The sequence below is a fragment of the Electrophorus electricus genome, chromosome 9, assembly GCF_013358815.1.
Source record: "Electrophorus electricus isolate fEleEle1 chromosome 9, fEleEle1.pri, whole genome shotgun sequence".
Lineage (NCBI taxonomy): Eukaryota > Metazoa > Chordata > Actinopteri > Gymnotiformes > Gymnotidae > Electrophorus > Electrophorus electricus.
Genome location: NC_049543.1, coordinates 8,322,580 through 8,345,890, shown reverse-complemented (window position 1 = coordinate 8,345,890; position 23,311 = coordinate 8,322,580). Strand labels below are relative to the sequence as shown.

The following is a 23,311-nucleotide window of genomic DNA, read 5'->3' as shown; positions in this document are numbered from 1 at the left end:
GTTTTTACATCAAGCAAGGTCCAGCATTACAGTGTTAGGCCTCCTTTAATTCTAATAGCACACTGAACTATGCCATACTGAATTTATTGAGCTCCTACTGCAGTTCTTTCAATCTGTCACTTCCAAGCTGGTGCAGTTAAAGCCAAGCCATTCACATAAGATATGACTGAAATGGAGAATGCATTAGTTTTCTACAAATGCTTTGCCCGCCTATCACTCCACTTTTCCAGCTGCAATTTCTAACATTCTTAGACCATCCCCCAAGTTCATAAAAAACCTCAGGAATGGCGTCTTTCTGGATCTTCACGTAGCTGCACTACCTTGTTTTATCTTCTCAATTCCCTTGAACCCACCTAAAATTGTAACTCTATTTCCAATTTTTCCCACAGACATGCCAGAGGATAAGACTTTACTCCTATGCAAGCTTGGCAGAGGGCCACTGCAGACAGAAACCTTTGCTCTTACAGCTGCTTTTAGCAATGGGGTGGGGAGGGTGCATGAGGACTGGCTCATATAGAACAATTTGTATTGGACTATGATTGAGTGGTTGCCTGCTCTCATTTGGGAATGATTCCAGAATTCTTCGCTTCCCAAGATGGAGGAATTCTTTTAGACAAGCCCTCCAGCGTTGATGTGAATGCACTTCATAGCTCCTTTTCTGAATTGCCCTAATTCAAGTTCTAAATTGCCTAAAAAACATTGCTTTAAATAGATTGGTCTTTTGTCTCCACAACATGTCCACTGGACTCATCTGATTTCTATCTCAACTTCCATCCATTTTTAAAGAAGAACGATGCAGTGAGATAGATAGATAGATAGATAGATAGATAGATAGATAGATAGATAGATAGATAGATAGATAGATAGATAGATAGATAGATAGATAGATAGATAGATAGATAGATAGATAGATAGATAGATAGATAGATAGGGGCTGTTTTTCATCATGCCCCTGTGAAATGGAATGTGGTGTCATTCATAAACAATACCGCACTGGCATATAATTTTCATCCATTCCGTTAATCCTGAGCAGGCACGGTGGGCTGATGTTGTACGTGACAAACTGTTGACGTGTTCTAATGCACCATGGAAAGGTTGCTGGCACTTAATTGCCTGCGTGGGCATCTCCTTAGCCCGACTATGGAAGAGGGCTCATATGCTGGGGAAATGCATGACTGAGAAAACAGAGAGAGAGACAGAGAGAGAGAGATGGAAGAAAGGAGGGTCCTATCCACTGAACTGCTCTCATTTTTAAGATGAGAAAACCACAGTAAACAAACAGAAAAGTACATAAACTGTTCCTCTATCAAGCATCACGGTGTTGCCAAACCCAAATCTTTTTTTCTTAAAGCCGCCTACAGCAGTTCATATGCGGTACAGCAGTTATTTAGGCATGGAGGGACTTTGAGTACTACACTGTAAAAAACTGTTTTCCTATTTTACAACATTTCACTTAACCATTTTGCATTGTGCACTGTTTTTATTTATTTTTTTACATTAAATCCAAAATGTCACACGCTACAACAACTGACCCTACTGTTGTTTGATTTATGCAGTTTGTCGTGTTTACATGTTATAAATGCAGGCATGCCAAGACTTTGAGTACTACATTGTAAAAAAATGTTTTTCCTATTTTACAACATTTCATTTAAACATTTTTGCATTGTGCATTGCTTTTATCAACAATCGAACTGTTATTTGAGTTATGTTGTCTTGTCATGTTCACATGTTATAAATGCAGTTATTACATATAAATAGATAATAAAGCCACATAATTTATCTTCACATCAACTCAACCATATTTAGTCACTCTTTCAATTACAGTTAAAAATTCAGTTAAAAATATTTCTCCATAGCAGGATTCTACAGTGTTCAATCTAAAGTATTCTGTGATATTAACAATTGTTATTGTTGTAAATTGTTATTGTTGTAAATTAATGCTGATAATAATCTGCTTATAATAAATAAACACTACCAATAGTTGAAATTTAATAACTGTAAATTAGCTGTGTGTGTAGTTAACTGTTCATTAGGGACTTCTTAGTCTGCCTGGGAAATGGGCTTCTAATTTTTTCTAAAAAGTCTACATTTAAAAAGTCTACATTTTCAAGTCTAACTTATAGGTACTTGTAGTCTGCATTAGATACCACTCTGTGTCATTAGACACCAGTTTGTGTCGTTAGACACCAGTCTGTGTCATTAGATACCAGTCTGTCATTAGGCAACAGTATGTGTCGTTAAGATACCAATCTGTGTCATTAGACAATAGCCTATGTTTTTAGATACCAGTCTGTGTCATTAGCTACCAGTCTATGTCATTAGATACCAGTCTGTGTCATTAGCTACCAGTCTATGTCATTAGATACCAGCCTGTGTCATTAGACAAGTCTGTGTCAACAGACAACAGTCTGTGTCAACTGCACCTACACGCTGTCCATTTGGATTAGACACACATTCCTATTGTGTAACAGTCATATTGTTACTTTTATTTACAACATTAAAGTGAGTAGTTACTAATTCGTTGTTCAACAACTAAGTATTAAATGAGCTCTATTGAATAAACAAGCTTTGATTTACTTGTAAGACTGTATTTTGTCACACTTCTCCATGATAGTGTGTAAAGTCCTCTGTCCACCAAGAACAACAATGAACAATGAATTCCATAAATGCTCTTCACCTAAGCAACAATGAATTATTTTTAAAAAGCTTTTATGAAAAGTGGTAAGTTATAAGTATTTTACATGGAAATGTGTCTGTAACTGTCATTCTGTTTAGCAAAAAATACTGGGATACACATCCCTGTCCCAAAAGATTTATAGTAAATGTTATAGTAAATTGTATCCAGAATAATGCATTCTAACAATTTTTAAAAATCTGACTGCTGAGTCTGAATTGTCAACCACTTTTAGATCAGAAATCAGGCTAGTATTTTGCACTTTCATAATAATGCACATTATTTGCAGGCTTTTTTAAAAGTTAGAGCATTGAATAATGGATAGACATGCAGGACTGCAGGTGATGGCTGATTAGCTCAAGATTGTGGCTGCACAAACGAAGCACATTAGCAGGTCATATATAATCGATCCCTTATTCACAAAAGGTCACATGTTCACATATAGCCTGTGGCAGGAGAAACAGGAACATTTAGACTTCCTGTTATTCTACAGTGATTGGCTCATTAGTGGGAAAAACTGTCTGGTGCTCATTTGTTAAAGGACCCGCTATGGCACAAAACAAAACAATAAATGTGCTGCACTGGGCATTTATGGATTACGAATCGCTTTGGCTGGTAAGTGAATGTTTTAAATGGCTACAGTGATGCAATATTGCACAATATTGTGCAATATGTACTACTGTTCTCCTTCACAATACCCATAAAACTGAGGTAGAGTGGTTTCTGCTATTCCGAATTGGGGATTTATTTTAAATCAATTTGAATAATATAATGTATTTCTTCAATTGTATTTTATTGAGCAACTGTTTTTTGTACAAATTTTAATTTTGACAATTAAGTCATACAAATATGGTAATATAATGTGGATCTGCTCATTTTAAAAATAAAAGTCTAACAGGCAATTTTAGTTAAACCCCCTTTTTTGCCTTGTGTTTGAAACGTGAGCTAGGTTTATCAGAGCTGTCAGGGCATTCAACATATACATTTCAGAATATCATCAGATCTGGCTGACCACAATACGATGTTCATCTTATGATGTTAATTATTCCACCATGACATCTATTTACTTTTCTTCAATAAAGAAAAGCCACTTTCCTGCTTACGGCACTGTATACTCGCACATTCTACTGACATAGCCGCGCAGGGCGTTTGAGTAGCTGTTCCATCCAGCTCTCTCTAACACTTCTCATGAGAAGGATCTGCTTTGTTTGCGTAACTGTATCCATATGGCTGAGGTTTGAGTTCAAAACTGACTTCTAAGGGTCTTGGCAAATTTCACCTAACCTTAATGCCTCAGGGAAACCATCAGGGGGAAAAGGGAATGAGACGTTGCATACACTCACGCGCTCTCTTGCACCCAATCTCCATCTAGCCAATACAATTTGAAATGGCGGCTTATCGAACAAAGATTTGGTACCTGTAAGGTTTTTCCATTAGCGAAATTCCTCTTTGTTAGAAAATTGATTCCCCAACATGTTAACGGTCTTAATGTTCAGGTGTTAATGATAAATGTTCCTCTGAATCTTTACAGTGTGTAAAACTTTGGATAATAACCTTAATCACAAAATCATAAGAAATAACAGTGGAGAGGTTAAGCATTTTTTGCAATGCAAGGTAGCATGCAAACACATACAGCTCCTATAAAGCATGGACCGTATCACTCGCATAAAGTCACAAGCACATTCCTATGAGGTCACTGTGTTTAATATGCTAACAGAGAACAGTAACTGCTACGCAAGTTCTCCCTGCCTTCACTTTGCAACCTGGAGAAAGACCAGAACCCACAGAAATGAGCGCTCGCATTAGAAGAATGTCTTGTTATCTTCCCTAAGGCATTCCTGTGGTTCTGCCAGTCTGGCCCATAATCCCATGTGCTGCTCACAACAGTATACACTGCTCCAATCTGCAGACACCCTCACACACACACACACACACACACACACACACACACACACACACACACACACACACACACACACACACACCCCTTTCATGAAAATCCTCATGTTTCTCACACACATGCAGATACAGTAGGCTAGGTACACAGAAAGAGAGAGCATATGACAAGAAAAGGAGACAGAGAGTGGGAGAGAAAGAGAGAGAGAGAATGTAAGAAGAGCCATGACGGCAGCAGTTCCCAGCAGTGTTTGTTTAGTAAAAATCCTTCCAGCGTGTGCATAGTGATGGAACGAATGAGTCTCATGTTTGCAGAGGGGTGTGGGTGTGTGTGTGTGTGTATGTGTGTGTGTGTAGCAGCAACATTATATAGTCAGAACTTGGGATTATGACTTGAAAACTGCATTAATTTCAAAAGTAATGCTCCATAGATAAGTGTTTTATAGCACTGGCTGATACATATGATAATTATACTTGGGATTTATTTCCCAAAAAACATAAATCACTGTATATTCTGAAAAGTTTCAATACTGCATTAACATACTGACAAAAATGTTTAAGCATATACTTAATTCTTGTTGATAACACTGGTCATTGAGTTTGCTTAAAAAAACAACAAATGAACAAAAAACATTATACTCCATTACACTCTTATGTCATTAAGTATTGTATTGAAAGTGGATGCTCTCTGTGTTGGCAGAATACTGCTGGACATTGAAGAGGGATGCTCCTGAGGTCAAATAATGGCATAAATCACACATTGTAAATTTTAGAAGTGAGTTTGTAATATCAGCCTTATTTATGGATATGTAATATATACTTATTGTGATATTAAATTATCCCATCACTTAAACACATGAGAGGAAAATACCAAAAACAGATTCAAATTAAGCATCAAAACTACTATAAGATTCATTTATTTTAGTTTATGAAACCAAAACTCATTTGGATTATGTTGCCCAGTGAAGTGTCTCAGGTTTTCCTGTGTCCAGCTGGGGCTACAGAAGGACTGGCCCACCTTCACCTGGTTCTCATTCTTGCTCAGAGTTGCCTAATGAAACCTGACCATTTTTAAAAGATCCTGAGTTATGGGCCCATCAATAAATACCATATTCTGCCTTTGAAGTTGCCCAAGCTGTGGAAAGTGCTAAGATGTCATGTGTTAAAGTTATGACCTGATTCATTAAAACTAATCTACTCTGCTTGACATAGCCACTTTTTAATGAATGTGTACCTTTATTTATCCTGACAACCCGTGGACCTGAACTCCCACTTCCCCCCTTCCCCCCACTTTAGTTTGGCCCACATGTCAGATCCTTTTTGTGTCGTTATATTTTTTAGACCGTTTAAGCCTGAATAACGACGAAAAATAGAAATGGCACGATGTGTATTTGAGCCGTAGGCGGGTTCACTGCTGGTGGGTCTTTTACAGATGTCTGTAAAAGAGTGCGTTTCATTCCAGTGAATAAGCACTGGCCTCGAACTCCTGCAGGTTTTGTTTCAGGCATTTTCTTATTGTGACTGCTGGTGTGGCATAATGTAGAGGAAAGTGCAAGAGACACATTGCTTAAATTTGAGAAATTATTTATCTGTAATATGTTATCTATAATCTGTTCCAATGCAGTCTAAGGTATATGAGCCCCTCCTTTTAACCCATCTGATTGTAATGCAGAGAGAGAGAGAGAGAGAGAGAGAGAGAGAGAGAGAGAGAGAGAGAGAGAGTCATTCAGAGTTTGTTGTTCACATGTTTCTTAGCACATTGCATGTTTAAAAAAAAACAAAACTCTGAGGATGTGTGCATGTGCAGAATCTGTGCTGTGCTGTAAAGATCTGAGCACTGGAGTAACACAGAGAACCAAATAGAAAAACAGACCTCTTACTACCATCTTTCAGGCCCTCGGCACCCATGTTTGACCCGTGCTTCACCTCAGCTGGTACTTTCAGATTAAGATCTACACTAGCCCTTTGACAGCTCCCAATGATAATATAATGTCTCTCCTTGGTTACGAGCCTTCCAGCTGTTTTGGATAATGAATGACAGTAGTCATGCAATGCCGAGTGTGAGAAATGCCAGCACTTTCATTACAGTGTTTGTGTGTGTATATGTGTGTGTCAGAAGGATGTTAAACTAGGAGGGGAGAAAGAGGATGTAACATGGTACACAAGTCCATTAGAAAACACTCTGTGCTGTCCTTGACTGACAGACATACGTAACTAATGTGGTGCTGGGAAAAGGTTTCAGAGGTTAATAAGGAAAATGTTCAATGATAACAGCAATGATTTAAAAAATATATCCACATAGCCTAAATTGTGTAATTCATTTAGTTCATTTTAATTAATTTATTGTGTAATTAAATTGTGAAAGCAACTGATACGAACCAACAACTTAACTGAAAAAAGTGTACATTGATATTTTCATTTTTTTCTACCAAGTTGTAACACTAAGGTTGCCTTTGGCATTGCAATCTGTGAGCAAACTTTGTATTTGACATTCATCATTGTCGCTTCTTTTGAAGGTGGAGAGAGACAGAACCCTCTAGCTACCACTCTCCCCCTAACCTCACTGCAGAGCTGAGGAAGTGTGTCTGAACGGCCGTGGTAGCCCTCCCTTACAACTGGGAGGATTTTGCTATCAAAGCTCTGCATTGTTCAGGGGAACCTCACGCCTGAGCCATGTTAAGATGCCTAATATCGCACGCTCTGCGTTCTCCCCTTCCCAAACACTTGCTTTCAGACACATCACCTTCTCACCCTGCGTATAACAAAGTAACCCAACCTTAAGGTGACTGCACGGTCACAGACTCAAAGGCTGCCCTGGAATCCGCAGCGCACCCTGCACTCTGAGCCTTGGAGAGGAAGAACGATATAACGTGACAGAAAAGAAGAGGGGATTTGAGGGATGAGCTATCGCCCTGAACGTCTGCCACACTGCAGATGCTTGTAAGGAGTAACGTAAGTGGTTATAGTTCTGGGAAGCAGGCGTGTTGCTAACTGAAATGGAATCTCTAACAGGGGAGTGCTGTCCATCAGCAGGGTAAAGATGAAGTTACTCACAGATTGGAATGGTATTATATTCAAGCCTGTGCCAGCTGGCCCTGTGTAGATCAGACCAGCTCCTAATATTACCTCGGAGTACTGGGACACACTGCCTCAGTGTGTTAAAGTAGCATTTGCCATTTTGTGAATTGTGAATTTGTGAAATGTAAACTTAAATGTAGAAAGTCAACATTCCTATGTCTTCTGAACTTGCCATTTATCAGTCACAAACATGCTAGTGTTTGAACTTTACTATATCAAATTCTGAATTACATGTTCACCCATAATTACAACTTCCATGGCCCTAGTAACTTTAACAGGCATTTTGACAAGTAGAACCACCCCTATTTTAGCCTGCTTTTCTTTCATCAACCAAATGACATCACAGCTACAGGGACGTTGTGTGATCCTGAAATACCAACTTCCATTGTGCTCTCCAGGTTCCAGGTTGCCCTGTCATCATGACGAATTGGAGGAGCAAACCATCAAGCAGTCTGATTACAGGGTAGAACTAGTCACCTCAAAGGGTTTGCAACAAATTATGTGACTATACCGCCATCCTGGGAAAAAGTGCACGTGAAGAAGAGCCTGTCTGTCTGTTGCAGGCTGTGGCCTGAGGGATCAGCTAAGACCAGAGGGTTTTGAAACAGCTTGGATTGATGGCTTCATCTCAGAATGGCAGAAGGGCCTCATGCGTACCCGTGTGATGGCATCTCACCTCCACATGACCAAAGGTTAATGCATGGCCATATGTCATGTGTTGCTGTGCTAACTGATGTTCAGAGGCTTCTGAATTCACATATTCTGCAATGCTGTGAAACAGAGAATATCTTTATGATCAACAGGCTTAACATTTAAGCTACCGCTACATATTACTGCAAGTTGTTTATGGAATGCAATTATTTTTCTGTAATTTTATTATTACATATTCATGTTAAATGATACTAGTAGGAGTAGTTCAAATTCATTTCCTTAGCATTGTTTTATTGTATGTAACATGCATCACTCTGCATAATAAAACTTTACTTTCCATTTTACATTCAAGGTAGACATTAGCAAAATTACTTTGCAAAAATCTGAAAAGATCTCCTGTTATAGGCAGTGCATATAATAAACATACTCTACAGTACAGACACAGTGTAAAGCAGTGTAAAGCTTTTTGAACTAAGAGCACATTAGTAAATTTTCTTGCACATTTCCGAGGACATAGAAAAATGCTGAAAACAAGTTTACAATGTGCCACTCATTTTGCAAAAACTTAGCATTCGAGTAACAGGGGACCATTTCATGCATTAAAAAAATACCTCAGCATGCGAGCCGAAACTACTCAGAACATGGAACCAGTTCCAGCTGCCATTACTCTTTTGTGTATGACTGTTCTCTAATGCATCTGTCCCAGAATGTCCTGTTTTCAATTAGCATTAATGCAAACGCTGCTCATTATTTACCAAAGCCCATTTAACTCAGTCCAGTTGAGTGGAACTGTATTTACGAGGCTGGGTCCCGTGCTAAATTATGAGCAGTGCATTTGTTCAGCCAGCTCTCGGTTGCTCTAATCTGATGAAGGCTCTCCCCGTCCCGAGGTCAATAATTGGGTCTCGCTCCCCTTTTTGCACCCTTGTCTTCTCCAGCTGCAGGTTAGGACCTGCATCACATGCTCTATGAAATGCATCTCCCTTCAGGCCAGCCAAAAACATGCTGTTTCAGGCTCCGAGTTCTCCCACCACTATATGCTTTGCAGGCTTTCAAGGTCTCCAGACTATTCGGATTTCCAATAAAATTGAAAAACATATCAATTGTATGCTTCACTGAAGCATGCTACACTGCCATCCTTATGTAGCTGATCGTGATTCTTAAGAATGTCTGCCATCAATCCTTCTTCAGTTACACTTCCGTCTAAAGAAGAAACATTAGATTACACTTTCTACTGGACTAGAACTGTGATGGATTGCTGTATTTACTACACACTGTGCATATTTCTCCATCCTGTTATAGTTTTCCATCCTGTTATCATCAGATATGGAATACTAAACTTCATTGTCCAAACACAGATAGTTCTCACTGACTTCTCATTCTGCTACATATTCATCTAACATCCAGACACACTGGTTATTAGACGTGATTTTTGGTTATTGAAAAATTCTATATTTAATTAAAAACATAATTTTGTACCTGAATATGTGAGTTTAAAATGCTACAATTTGTAACATTCAAAACTGCATATGAACAAAGTGAGGAAACCCATAAATGCCACAGCAAGACTTAACAAGAACCTAGAGAATGTACTTTAGCTAAGGGGGATTACTGATGGAATGTATATAGTAATAAATATGTCCATCAGTGATTTGTAACAGGAAAGGCATTGATTACTTAGAATTTAGAGAGTAGTTGTCAAGTGTAAGGCAAACAACTTCATCGGGTTCTGAAATTTGTAAGATATTTGTGTTGCAATATGTGCTTTTTAAACTACATGTTCAAACTCTAGTCTGAGAACAAGCTCACTGTGTGACACCTGACCTCAGAGCTGCTGTAATAGTGCATATTATAAACCCATTTAGACTGGCCCTTTCTGTTCCATCACAGGAAACTCTGTGCTAATGGTCACTTTTGCCACAGCTGCACCTAAAAGCCACTCACCAGCAACAATGGCCTCAGAGTTATTCTGAGACTTTGTTGGGGCCATGAGAGCATTCCAAATATTTCCCAACACCCCCCCACCCCCCGCCACATACACACACACACACACACCTCAGAACGTCCGATTCCTAATCCCCTCAAAGTTCCCAGCTCAATAAAAGGGAATGTTGAAGGAAGGGGAAAAGACGAAAAGGGGTTGGGGAGAAAGCGAAAGCAGTCGTGTTAACCAGCTTACCGCAATTAAAATTTATTTAGGGCTTACAAGGAATCCTTTCACAGGCGAATAAATCAGCTGAAATCACATGGCTCAGGTGGAAGTGCGGCTCTCGGCCGTGTACTGGCAGGGGCCCAGTCTCCCTGTAATTATCCAGTCCCACCTCCAGCTTTCGGGCCTCCAGTTTAGAGGAGGAACGCTCCTCTCTTGGGCCCTGCCTGGAAACTCACCCTCCCACCCCCCCACCCCCCCACCCACATATTATATATGTGTGTGTGTGTTGGAGCAACTCTGGACTGGAACTTGACTTACTTGACTGATGAGGGGAGGCACTGTACAGTGCTCTGAAAAATAGACGTATTACTTTATAAAGACTGCTGATAAATCTAATTTGACAGCAGCTCTTTGGCAGCACTTACTGGCAGGTCTAGGTTTTATCATCGCCACAGTAACCATGTGACCTGGAATCTCTGTAAGGCCTACTCTCCACAACCAACTTGTCAACACAAGGCAAAATCTTTCCTAAATAGGCCAGCTCAGCCTTTGGTCTATTACTTTGAATGTATTAGGAAACAATGCTGCTTGCATTCTGTCCTTGAACTGTACTCTGAAAAAGCCATCTTAAAATTCTCTGCCCACAGCAGGAATATTAACACCTAATTGACTACAAGGAAACAAACAAGAAAACAAACAACATTTTCTGCTTAAAATAGAAATGGAACCTAAAAAGAATTAATAATGTAATAATTTGATTTATATGACTTTTTGTTGATAATAAAAATCAATTTTAGTAAAAGTGTAACCAGCACTCTTGAATCAGTTATTGAAAATAAGTTAATTGAGCTCTATTTATTCTGTCTACTCTTTCTCACCAAGTCAATTAGCTGAAGTTGTTTTTATGCCTATTATACACCTTCTAAATAAAAAAAATTGTCACTTCAGATGTGATCATTGCACACTTGCACATTGATGACTGTTCTTTCTTTTTTCTCCCTTTTCCTTAATGTTAACAGCCTCAGAATCATTAACAGCACGTCATGCCAGAAGAAACATACATGGAAAACAAGCTGCAATCTTATTTCCATTTCCCAAGAGGTGAAGTAAGAAAACGTTGGTTAATGCTGACCAGGGAAAGCCTGACAACTGTAGGTGATCTTGCTGGGCCGTTATTTGGCACGAGGGAACTCCACCAAGAGAAAACAAAAGAGCCTTCTCTCTTCGCCAAGCACATCTGTCCAAGCCCACCTCTGTAATTGCAAGGGTTAGTCTTTGGTAATTGACACATAAATATTAAACTGTCAAAACGTAAGCATTGGTGACATGCTCCGGTCTGAGTCATTGCCCTCACAGCTGTGTGTGTGTGTGTGTGTGTGTGTGTGTGTGTGTGCGTGAGAGATAGTGAGAGAGAGAGAGAGAGAGAGAGACTTTCTGTCTTGCCTTGTTTGTCCGGATTGGGGAGGGCTAACTGATGAAGTCATCAGCCTTGGCCACGTTTGTCATCACATCATTCCATAACCACGGCGTGGCAAATGAACTCAGCGCCTGTACCCATCATTATGTCAATGTCCATCACATTGGCAAATTTGTTGATATACTGACTTGCCATCCATTTGCTTTTAAGAGTAGGTGTTTATGATCATAGGAGGGTTCATTTCCTATAAGAACATGTCTTTCCTATAAGCACTTGTCTTTCCTGGCTAGAGAGGTGCTGACTTATGGTTACTGTTCATTTGGACAGTGGCTCTTTGTGTCATGCAAGCATTTAAATTCACTTGGTTTTGCAGAAGCAGCATTATATTTAGAAGAGGTCCATTTTTAATACTCTTAAATACTACTAAATACTAGTATATACAATGCCAGCTGATATTTTTTGGCAATAATGTAATCAGAATCTATGCTTTTACTTCATAAAGTTACCTTATTGTTCCTGTGAGTAAATCCTTGTCTAGTCCATGGGAGGACATTGTGGTAATAAGCCTACTTATGTCGGTTTATGTATATTATTAGCTTCTTTCTAAAAAGTATATTTATGTAGAGAGGATATGTCAAATGTTAATTCTGTTACTGTTACTGGTTTCCTGTTCTTGACCAGTTGACCCCCAAACCCCTGTTTGAATGGTTTGTTTGAGTTGAGCCCATTATAAAACCTGGACATTTGCCTCAGACAAAGCAGCATCTGACCCGGGTCAGCTCTTCTCTCGTCCCGGCAACGTTCAGCACACCTTTGTCCTTTTCAAGCGCTTAGGCCTTGAAAAGGAGCCAAAGTATCAGTATGTGTGCAGAAGAGGGAAAGCCCAACCTTAATCATTTCCACAAAGTAAACAGGATCGCGGCCGCAGGCGGGCGAGCTGCGTGAATCTCACGCCGGACGGTTTTCTGAGGAGCTTCGGCAGCAGCTGGGGGGGGGGGGGGAGTCCGTTAAGATTGGCAAGGGACCTAAATAAACTGTGCTGACAAGACTGAGAGCTGTGCAAACAAAGGATTAGGCGGGAGATGAAAGCAAGAGGAAACGGGCCGAGTTGCTTGTCTGCGGTACGGGAATAAAGGCCAGGCGACTGCCGTATGCGCCGCTACTGCCTGGGCGTCGGGTCCACACCCTCTTGTGACCTGCATTATTACAGTGGGAAGTGGGTCTTCAGTTGCCTCATGGAAGTGCTGTATTGTACAGGATTTGCCCATTTCCTTAGCACTGGTTTTGTATATGCAGTATCTCAAATTTCAGGACTTAATCGATGGGATGAAAGTATTAGAGAGAAAACCATATTTAAGTATGATAACGTGTGTATCATGAAATTCTGAAACTCACAGTGTTTATATTGTCAACAAATCCCTCAGCCCTGTGTTTTGTATGCCCTCACCTCCTCATTTCATACACATAAACCCCCCTGCCCAATGCTCTTTGTCAAATGGAAAAGTGCCATCCCAGAGAGGTGCGAAGCATGCCCCCCGCCCCCCCCCCAACAACTCCGTTGCTACCCGACCACACCGGCATCCTAAGCTAAAGAACCATGGTGCTCTGGCTCCGGGACCCCTGGGCGGCCTCGGCAGGCCTGCTGAGAAGCGTGACAGCAGGGCCTGACAGCTCCGGGGCCCTGGGCCTGGGGGACGCCACCGTCATTGGTGCACAAAAGAGCTCGACTGGCGCGCACCGGCCGTCACCAGCATCCAGCTGCCCCCACTCCCTGCGGGAGGATTAGTGGGACCGGCCGGACAAAGGGGCGTTAAGCGAAAAAGGCCCTCACTAAATTGGGCATCAAATATAACATTCAGTCACAGGGTCGTAAGTATTCAGTTCAAGTTCATTGAAAGAAAGAGGGTTGATATTAAAGGATGAGAAGGCCAAAAAGAAAAACAGCAGGAACAGTTCTAGGTCCTTAGGGCAGGATAACGTGAATCAAAATTCCATAACAGTACTTGCAGTCCTTCCTATTTGCATAGACCATTATAAAATACCAAAAAGAACTACAAGGTCTTATTGAAGCAAAAACCAAAGAATGTGCCACTCTTGTGTAGTCCATGTATAGGGGGTTGATTACTAAATTAAATTTGGGCTCTTGCCCAAATTACAGGGGTTTAATTAATCCAAGATTCGAGACAGACACATATTTGGACTGGAAACACACTACCGATGGCGTCCTAAGCCATGGAGCAGAGGGGTTTAGAGAGGGCAGATTTGGAAGCTGGTGAAAAAGCTTTCCACAGTCGCTCAGCGGAGCCGCATAAAGAAGCAGAGGCTCATTAAAGAGGGGCAGCAGGTGGATACACTCCCTCCGAAAAGGAAAAAAAAAAAGAAGAAAGAAGAAAAAGAAACCCAAAAGCTACCAGAATACAAGGCTGCTACTCCGCCTAAGGTTGCAGCTGTGGTCTCCCTGGTCAGGCCCACACTCACGCTCCAGCCGGCTCTCAGGCTCTGGGACGGCTTGCAGGGCATCCCTGTTTTACTTTCTGTCAAATGCTGCCCCACAACCACACTAGAATAAACACCGCAGAAACCTCTGCGACGACTCTGCCGTTGCACTACTTTAGTCCGTCTTGGAGTTAGCACACCGCTGGAATGGAGGCTGCTCGCATCTCCAGGAAATACAGGAAAACCCCCAATACACATACCAAACACGCTTAATGTGTTGAGAGGTTTACATTATTACGATAATTCTCAGACAGTAGAAAACCTTCTTTTCCATAGCCTGCTACATGTTAACTGCTACATTTAGCCAAATTTCCTGGATACATAATTCTTGCGTTTGCTGATTAGCATCTGATTAGCGTGTAGTCACCGGGGAAAGAAACCACACTGATGGCTTACGAACACTTTCGGGTCTTTATTCCGACAGATCCTACTGACTGGAATTTTTAATAAGATTATAAAAAGAAAAAAACATGAGAAAAGAAAAATCATTTCAGTCTATTACAGGGGATTCATAAACCTGGGACATCAAATATTATGCATTCACCTCTCTATTGAGCTTAAGTCAGGAACCCGTAAACAAAATAAAAACAACCCTAGTACTGTGTTATCACCGACACTTTATATTGGTATCACTCGCATCTGAGGTAGCTCTCACTCAGCTGCCTGGGCATGGTGCTACTCTACAGTACTCACTTCCAACCTGTGAAACCCTAAAGAAATATTTCCCTCTCTCCGTCCAACACGGTCCTAAATAATCCAATCCACTCAAAACACGGAACGTAACTTCTCCCCAGTGGAAGTCTACCCAACTAGCTATATACTCCCAGTACACAATTTAACACGATACCATATGCCAACACGGAACAATCGGCATCCCAGTACACAATTTAACACGATACCATATGCCAACACGGAACAATCGGCATACATGGGCCAGAGCGCTACCATAAACGCACACGGGATAATAGGGCAGCAGTGCCAACCTGTTGGGAGTTTGAAACACACAATAATTATATTCTCCTTGACACACACACACACACACACACACAGAAATGTTCACACACTCACCTCTGCTCACACCCTTTGCGCTAGGAATTGCTGACTCGAGCAGAATCTCTCTGTACCTCACAAACCTACAACGTGGTCAACCACATGGAAACGCGCCACATGTGAAGTACTCAATGTATTTTTCCATCAGTCATGTTTTCCATCAATATACCATATATACAAATATTTACATATACTGAGGTTCATTACCATTGTACATACAGATAATCCAATTTTATTTCTTCTTTCTAGCGACATCCAATCAGGATGACTTCCGATAACACTTATGGCGCAACCATCAATTCTATTTTTCCACCTTCTATCAAGCTTTCAGCGAGCAATAACGACATCACGCATTTTCCTTCTCAACACCTATCGCCACACCCATGTTCTGGTTCACACACACTTCGTATTTTATCACCTGGTTCTAAACTGATATCATTACACATTTGGCAAAGTTAAATTTCAACCATATTATAGAGATAAGGCGAATGTTAGGAGTATTGCTGTAGGACTCTTATTGCCGTAGGACTCTTATCTTATAGTATGGTGCATTTGACCAGTCCCTCAAAAGAAGAGGCAGTGTTGTTGACCGCTACATTAAACTATAAAGCATGTTTGAACCACGCCCAACATGGCACTCAAACCCATGACACTCAGATTAAGAGTATCATGCTCTACCAACTAGTGAGGCAAGCACACGTCTACTTTCTTAACAATATACATTGTTACATTCATATATAAATATCATCGAGACCTCAGGGAGCTCAGCAGAGAAGCTACAATACCTGATCTCCTCAGTTCTGTAGCTCACCGATTGTGTCTGCTTGGTTTATTATATTAATGAGATCCAGCAAGGTTAGGATATAGTCTCCCAGATCCCAGATCACTCATGGCCTACAGCATGTAGTTGTTTGTAGTAAAATATAGGATGAATAACCTAACGCTTTTTAACAAATCCACAGGCCCATATTTTATGCATTATAAAGTTAAAACCATGGTCTATTTTAATCCATTATGGATGTATGATAAAGCATCCCCTATTTCATGAAAGTGGGCGCTGGATTTATGACCGCATTTGCATGGCTTGATTTATTTTATCCTGAGAAGCTCCAACTTGCCTCCTGAATTTCTTGCTTCCTATCCAAACAGTTGGTGGTGGTGGGAGCGTAGCGATGCAGCGCCTTAACTTTCTGCAGTGTGTTTATGAAAACTGAGTGGTTGCTATAATCGCTCGTCCTCACTGGGGACCGTATGTGGCCAAAGCTGTTTGCATCTCAAATAGAGCTAGTGGTGACACAGAAGCCTGATCATTACCGCCAATTTGGTATTTTTCCCCTCTCAAACGTGCGCACAAGAGACGCATTGAAAAAGTTCACGAATGGAAACACGTCACTGTAATTGAGTCTGAAGCAGCGGCCGTCTCGTGGGAAAACTGCGCGTGAGCAGATTCTCGTTTGACTTTGACAGGCTTTGACATGCGTGCGCATTCCAGCCAGCAGAAAAATATATGACAACTATCATTCTGGATACGAATTCAAAACAGCAAAACAGAACAAAATAAAAGTCTCGCACAAGGTTTAACATGCCGTTTAGTCATGCCATTTGTCAAGTCTAAGAACAGTGAGAATATTTCATTTACAGTTACTCGGAATCCAAATTCTTGAGTTATTAGGAATAAGTTACTCTGTCTAGGAAGGCATCATAATTCAAGGCTGTGTTAATAATTTCTACCACATCCACAGCCAACACACTACAAGTCTAATGCAAATTGTTTTACAGTGATGTTGGATCCTGTGAAAAAGAAGGAAACAAACAAGAAAAGGTACAAACCAGATTGTCAGATTTTGTGATGTGGCAAGAGTGAGGTAAAAGTTATAAATAGTCCAACATTTGTATCTTATATAAATATATTTTGAACTCACCCCCCCACATGTATATATTCAGTTTAACTTTTGCACACACACACACACACAAACACACACACACACACACACACACACACACACACACACACACACACACACACACACACACACACACACACAACTGCACAGGCACAAACACAAGAAAAAAAATTCAGAAATTAGCTTCTACAGGGTACATTGGCAAGAAGTATTTAGTGTGACCTCCCATTACACTTGAGCAATATCAGAACTCTGAGAAGTGCTGAAAGAAACCTGGTATAATATAACAGAAAATTACCTCAGAAAACTTCATGACACTCTACTCAAAAGACTTCAAGATGCACCTGTATCTTCATGTATATGGGTCTTACTGTGAAATATATATATATGCTACCTATAGCTACTAAAGGTCCCCAAACTGTGAACTGTGGTTTTACCAAGTGTATGTTAAGCACTGACCAGTTTGACAGTGAAGTGAAAAAGTGCAGACAGTATCATCTGGAGCTGTTTCAGAGGAGGTATGGGCTCTGTGAATAACCTTCAAGTGATTCATAGGGCTCCTGGAGGAGAAAGATGGTGTCATCCCACACGCTGTCCGAGGCTTGAACCCCAGCTAGGGGCTGTAGCTGCCTCTTGCACACTCCAGTGTGGGTGCCTGTGAACAATGCTGTTCATGTTTATATTATCATTTAATGTGCTCATAACTATATTATGGTCATAACACTGCTTTACATTGTTTTATGTTTAGATACGAAAAGTAACATCATGATTTTCAGAACCCCTTAACGAATGCCCTTAGGGCCAGGTTTGGGGATGAGTCCTTTAATGAATTACAGGAGGGTTCAGAAGGTTGCTCAGGGAGAGAGGAGAGTCTGTCAAATCTGATCAAATCAGCCTGGGACCCCAGGATTGGACCTGGGACACACTTTTTTCACAAGGTTGAGAAATACCATGATGAGCTCTTGGGGTCCAAAGGAAGAAGAGGCCTGCTTTTGCATTACTCCATGTATGCTGACCTGGTTACTACGCATCACAGTGCAACAGAGGCTCATCCATTTTTTTTGGTGGGGGAGCTGGAAAAAAGCAAGAAACAGTTCAAACTCAGTGCTTCAGAAAAATACTTTACCCCCAATTTGGAATGTTTTACCCTAAAATTGTAATTTCTCATGGTGAAATACTTCTTTAACCTACATTTATTGCCACAAGACACACAACGCTGTCTATCAGCTTACATGGGCCCCCGGTCTTCTTCAGAGGTGAGCATGCGACTCTTCGGTACTGGCATTGAAATGTTTACAGGATTTTCTTCCAAAAAAGCAAGAGAAAAGGAGCAAGGAGCTAAGGTCCATGATAGATCCAAAAGCTGAGGCAGGGGCCCCTGAAAAGCCTTTATGGAAGTGCCAAATATGAATCACTGTAGTCCGGATGCCAGACGAGCCTTTCCTGTGTTGCTAAGAGAGCCCCCTAGCTGAGCTCCAGCCACAAGGGGGAGGGGGGTTGGGGGAGGGGGTTAACTCCCTCGGATGGCTGTACAGTTTCAGCCACGTTTGACATGACAAGATGCTCCTATTCCTGTAAAGGACTGCCTGGGTGGTCTCTTTGAGTTTTGGGATGGGGTAGGAGCAGGGTGGGTGGGGTGGGCAGAGCAGGTGGGGCAGGCAGAGGGGGTAGAGGGGTGGGCTGCGTTTTAATGCCGCCATCTATTAGCACCATCAGACCATGATTTACACAGCTGTCAGCTTGGACTTCATCGGACCCTTCGCTCCTGGTGAGTTGTGGGCATCGCAGGCTGTGGTCCGACCTGCCGAGCCTGGTGCTTTAGGAGCTAAAGTAAACCGTCGACCAGGGGTGGGAGAAAGAGCAGAAAAAGAACAGGAGGGGTGGAAGAGGAAAAAAAAACAACAGAACAGCCCACGCATACTTCTTGCATCCCAGAGCCTCTCCCAGTGAAATATGTCCTCCTTGAAATGCCTTGGTCAGCCAAAAAATAAAGCAATGTGGAGTGCTGGCGGTGCACAAAGGTAAAAGGTGAGAGCGAGCGAGAGAGAGAGAGAGAGAGAGAGAGAGAGAGAGAGAGAGAGAGAGAGAGAAATTGCTCTTGTGCAAAATGTGAGCACTTTAGAGTGTTGAGAGGTTTATTTACAGTCTTGGCTAATGGGGGGTAACTTCCTTAAAGTCAGACATCCAGCTGCAGCTACTTTGGTTAAACAAAAGTAAAAATATTTAATCTCTTTAAAATGCAACAAAGCATTCACTGCTAGAGTTGTACTATCAGAATGAACTATAAATAAAGACCTTGATGGCTTCTTTAACAATCTCAACTTTGTTCTGAAGAACAACAATTTGTGAGTAGAGTATTTTGTTTTAGCACACTGTGGATGTACGTAGACCAAGAATACAGGTTCCAATGGTTTTAGAAGTACTATTTAATAATGGTGCTACTGGATGGCATTCCTTTAGTGATTCAGTATTTTGTTGATATTATGGTTAATTAAAAACCTCCTAAACTCCAGGCTTATTTTTAAGTAATTAACCTTATGGCATATTACTTACTAATTGTGGTGAATGATTCAGTAAATACAATGAAACTAACATGAAAAGTAAGTAGTTACAAGAGAATGAGAAGGAGCAATGTAAAAGTGAGAATGAGTCTACACCCAGTCTACACCCATTAGGGGGCACGAACGGGTAAACCTTATGAATGTAAAACATCACATCATTGTGTAGGACGTACCTCATCTAAACTCACAAGTGTCAAATGCTCCATTCTCTCTATTATACCGCATGTGGGAAACTATACGGCACAAAACCACAGTACCTGCTCTTACAATGTTACTCAGATCAAAGATTACAACCTAATTAGCCGTCATCCTAATGTAAACCATAAGGTCTATAAATTCCTTTTTTTCCCCCCCTCCGTTCATTCCGTGAAGGTGTTAGTGTTGGCACAAGGCGCTTGTTAATTGACCCTCAAGATGCTTATTACGTGGCATTTTCTACAGCGGGATTAGGGGTCGCTGCCGAGATGCTGCGGCACATTCTGATTGGCCGTGCTCCTGACAGACGATTTATCAATATATCAATTAGGCCATTGACGGTCCAGATCATTCAAATTCGTGTATCTTAAGCCAGCACTGTTTCACAACCTTGGTCATACTTAAGACAGTTTTCATTCATTTTATGAGACTTGGACTGTTTTTTGAAACCATAAATAGCCGATATTCTTCAATTTAACCACCGCAAAACGAAAAAAAGTCCAAGATAAACTTACGTTAGGTTCGTTTAGATGCATATTGGTTAACAAATAAAGTCGGTTCAGAATACGGTCTGAGGGAAGTTAGTTTCTCTGCGTTTCTTCTTAGGTTAGACTCACAGCACGGCTGGTCTTCGGGGTTGAAAGCGCTGGAACGAGCGCAGGGTGTGAAGCCCGGTGTTTTGCTGTTTTGCTTAATTCGCGTCAGGTCACGAGTAGAATCTTAGTCTACTTTTTTGGTCAAGTTCGGAGAAAACGAGCTTCGCTTGATGTCACCGTCAAACTTTCCAGATGCGCCAGCGTTAGATGAAGCAATTCATAATTAGAACCATATAATTTGAAGACATTATAATATTAAAGATGGCAGTTAGGTTTGCCGAGCAAAAACTAACTCCATAAGTGGCTGACCATAATTTAAGGTTCTGTTCGCGGCGTGCCAGAGAGCGGGAGATTCAGTAGCCTCTAACATAGACCTGCTCATGTCAGTCTGTTTCTAGGTAGGTTAAGTGCTAAAGGGAGGTGTTTAAATTACGTCCATCGCCTATTTACCAGCCATCTTACAGTGCTGATGCTGATCTATGATGATCTGTCCTGTATGGTCTTCACGGAAATGTCAAAGGTTGAAACAGATTCAGATCAGCAGGCTAGTTTTTTTAGAAATAACAATCTTATTTTATACGGCTTTTCTCAATCCCTTTGGTATCTTTACTTTGCGAACCTGAAACAGGTTATTATTTATTATAATGTAATGCACTTCACGCCTATCTAAATACTATTTCCAATATTTCTTCTATAAACGTAAGGACTTTAGTTACACAGGTTTCGTATCGCTAATTCAACCTGCTAACTGACCCCCCCCCCCCCCCCCCCCCCCAAAAAAAAAGCAGAAAAAACATAAACAAAGATTTTTTAAATTACACATTTCGTTACAGACTTCTTCTATCACGGGAATGCGTATCGGCCGCTGAAGACAGCAATCGACTCTCTGGCCCCGTCCGTTACTCCAGAGCCATGTTGATGAGCCGTGCACTGGTGCACTGGTGCACTGGCGCTCCCTCATCCAGAACTTAACCCACTCAGGCTGTGCAGAGTGCCTTCTGCTCCACGAGTCGTGTGCAGAGGAAGCTCGGTTTATGCAGCTCAATGGACCATTATGACCCTTCGTGGCCAGGTGCCCAGTAGAGCATATGGGGAGGATCTGCCTCGAGCCAGGGAGATTCCTGGATTCATGAAACCCGCATTGGTTCTCTAGTGTAGCCTATGAAATCAGGGCAGAGGTCGCGTGAACAATGTTCTCACCAATAGGATGCGCTCGTCCGCTCATTTTTTTCTCTTACCACACTGGCTTCGTCTCCACAACCAAGAACAAATGTTTTTCTTTCCCACACTTCTGGGTGATCGTTTTACGTGTTTGGGCTTGTGGCGCCATCGTGTGGATTCAAATGAAAGACCAAATGCAGAAAACGAAACAGAACTGCACTTTATAAAATCAAATTTCTCATTAAATATACACATTATTATTTAAAAGTACAGGGTGTTCCGCACTAGTGGAGGTAACGCAGAAAACAGCGGAATTGCACTTCAAAATGCTGACTATTTGCTGTATGTGTGTTAGTGCTTATAGTGAAAGAATATCAAAGTTAACGAGAATAGAAAGTGTATGAGAACTTCAGAGCATATCGCACGTTCCATAGATTGTTTTAGACTATACCCAGAGCTATATGAGAAGCAAAGACAATGCAGGAATAACTGCATAATAAGAAACCACCATCACACATAGAGGTAGACATGGTATTACATCTTAAATCATAAGAAGACACACACAAGGTCAGCTGATTTTTGTAAAATACACAACTGTTATATATGCTCATATTGTACGGATGAAAAGAAATACCTCTGATGTACTGACACTTATCAGATGTACTGCATGTGTTAAGTCACAGTCCTGCTTCTTATCGCTGTTTTGGGAATGAAAGGCCATTCAGATGCGGACGCGTCGTTTCACTGGTGCAAGGCTGTAAGTTCCATGACAGAATCACAAATTGCATTTCCCAGAGAGCATCCGCCCCTTTGATTGAGCCGAGAAGGGATCTGAGATGCTTTAACCGAGCACAATGACTCACAGGCGTGCGCCAGCCGACATTTCCCCAGTAGGGTTTGTCTCTGCGTGTGCATTTATTCTCTTTCCCATGATCCATGGTCTACTAGTGCTTGCCCATCTAGAGCCTCGGGGTTTCTTTGCAGGACATCTGGAGACCTATTATATTTAATGGTGCCTTTGTCATTTTTAACACAGAGGCTACTGACTGCAGAATTATAAACTGGAATAAAAAGAAACTGGGCACAATGGTTTTACGTCTCATACATTTATATATAGATCATTTTATAATGGGACTTATCCAGACCAACTTACATATTTGTCAGTATGACAGTATGTGTGCTCCTTTGAGAATGAATGCTATGATGTCATCTTGTTAGCACCTTGCTCTACGTGCAGGTGAGCTATAGTAAAACATAGACTACTTAAAGCTCTGATAGTTAAGCCATGATCCTCAAAGGCAGCTTCCTGCTTATTCTCGATGCTGCCTTTACCTAAGAGTTGGGTGTGATGGTACAGTGACCAAATACACAAACTAATTGTTTAGTGATCGTCAATATTTGGACCGGGGATTGGATTCAAAGGCATTATTGGTACCATTTATGCAATTACTACACTGGAAGTTTTCCATCTATGGAGTAA

General features: G+C 41.2%; 1 long non-coding RNA gene across 2 annotated transcripts; it reads left to right on the top strand.

The window, feature by feature from the left end:
• Nucleotides 1-3,203: 3,203 nt before the first annotated feature.
• LOC113589775 lies at nt 3,204-11,656 on the top strand. 2 transcript variants are annotated; one of them, XR_004776498.1, is made up of 4 exons: nt 3,204-3,289; nt 7,087-7,522; nt 8,047-8,340; nt 11,471-11,656. It is a non-coding gene; the product is annotated as an uncharacterized LOC113589775 (long non-coding RNA). The 2 variants fall into 2 exon arrangements; XR_003412024.2 differs by lacking the exon at nt 11,471-11,656 and having other exon boundaries at nt 8,047-8,612.
• The last annotated feature ends 11,655 nt before the right edge of the window (nt 11,657-23,311 follow it).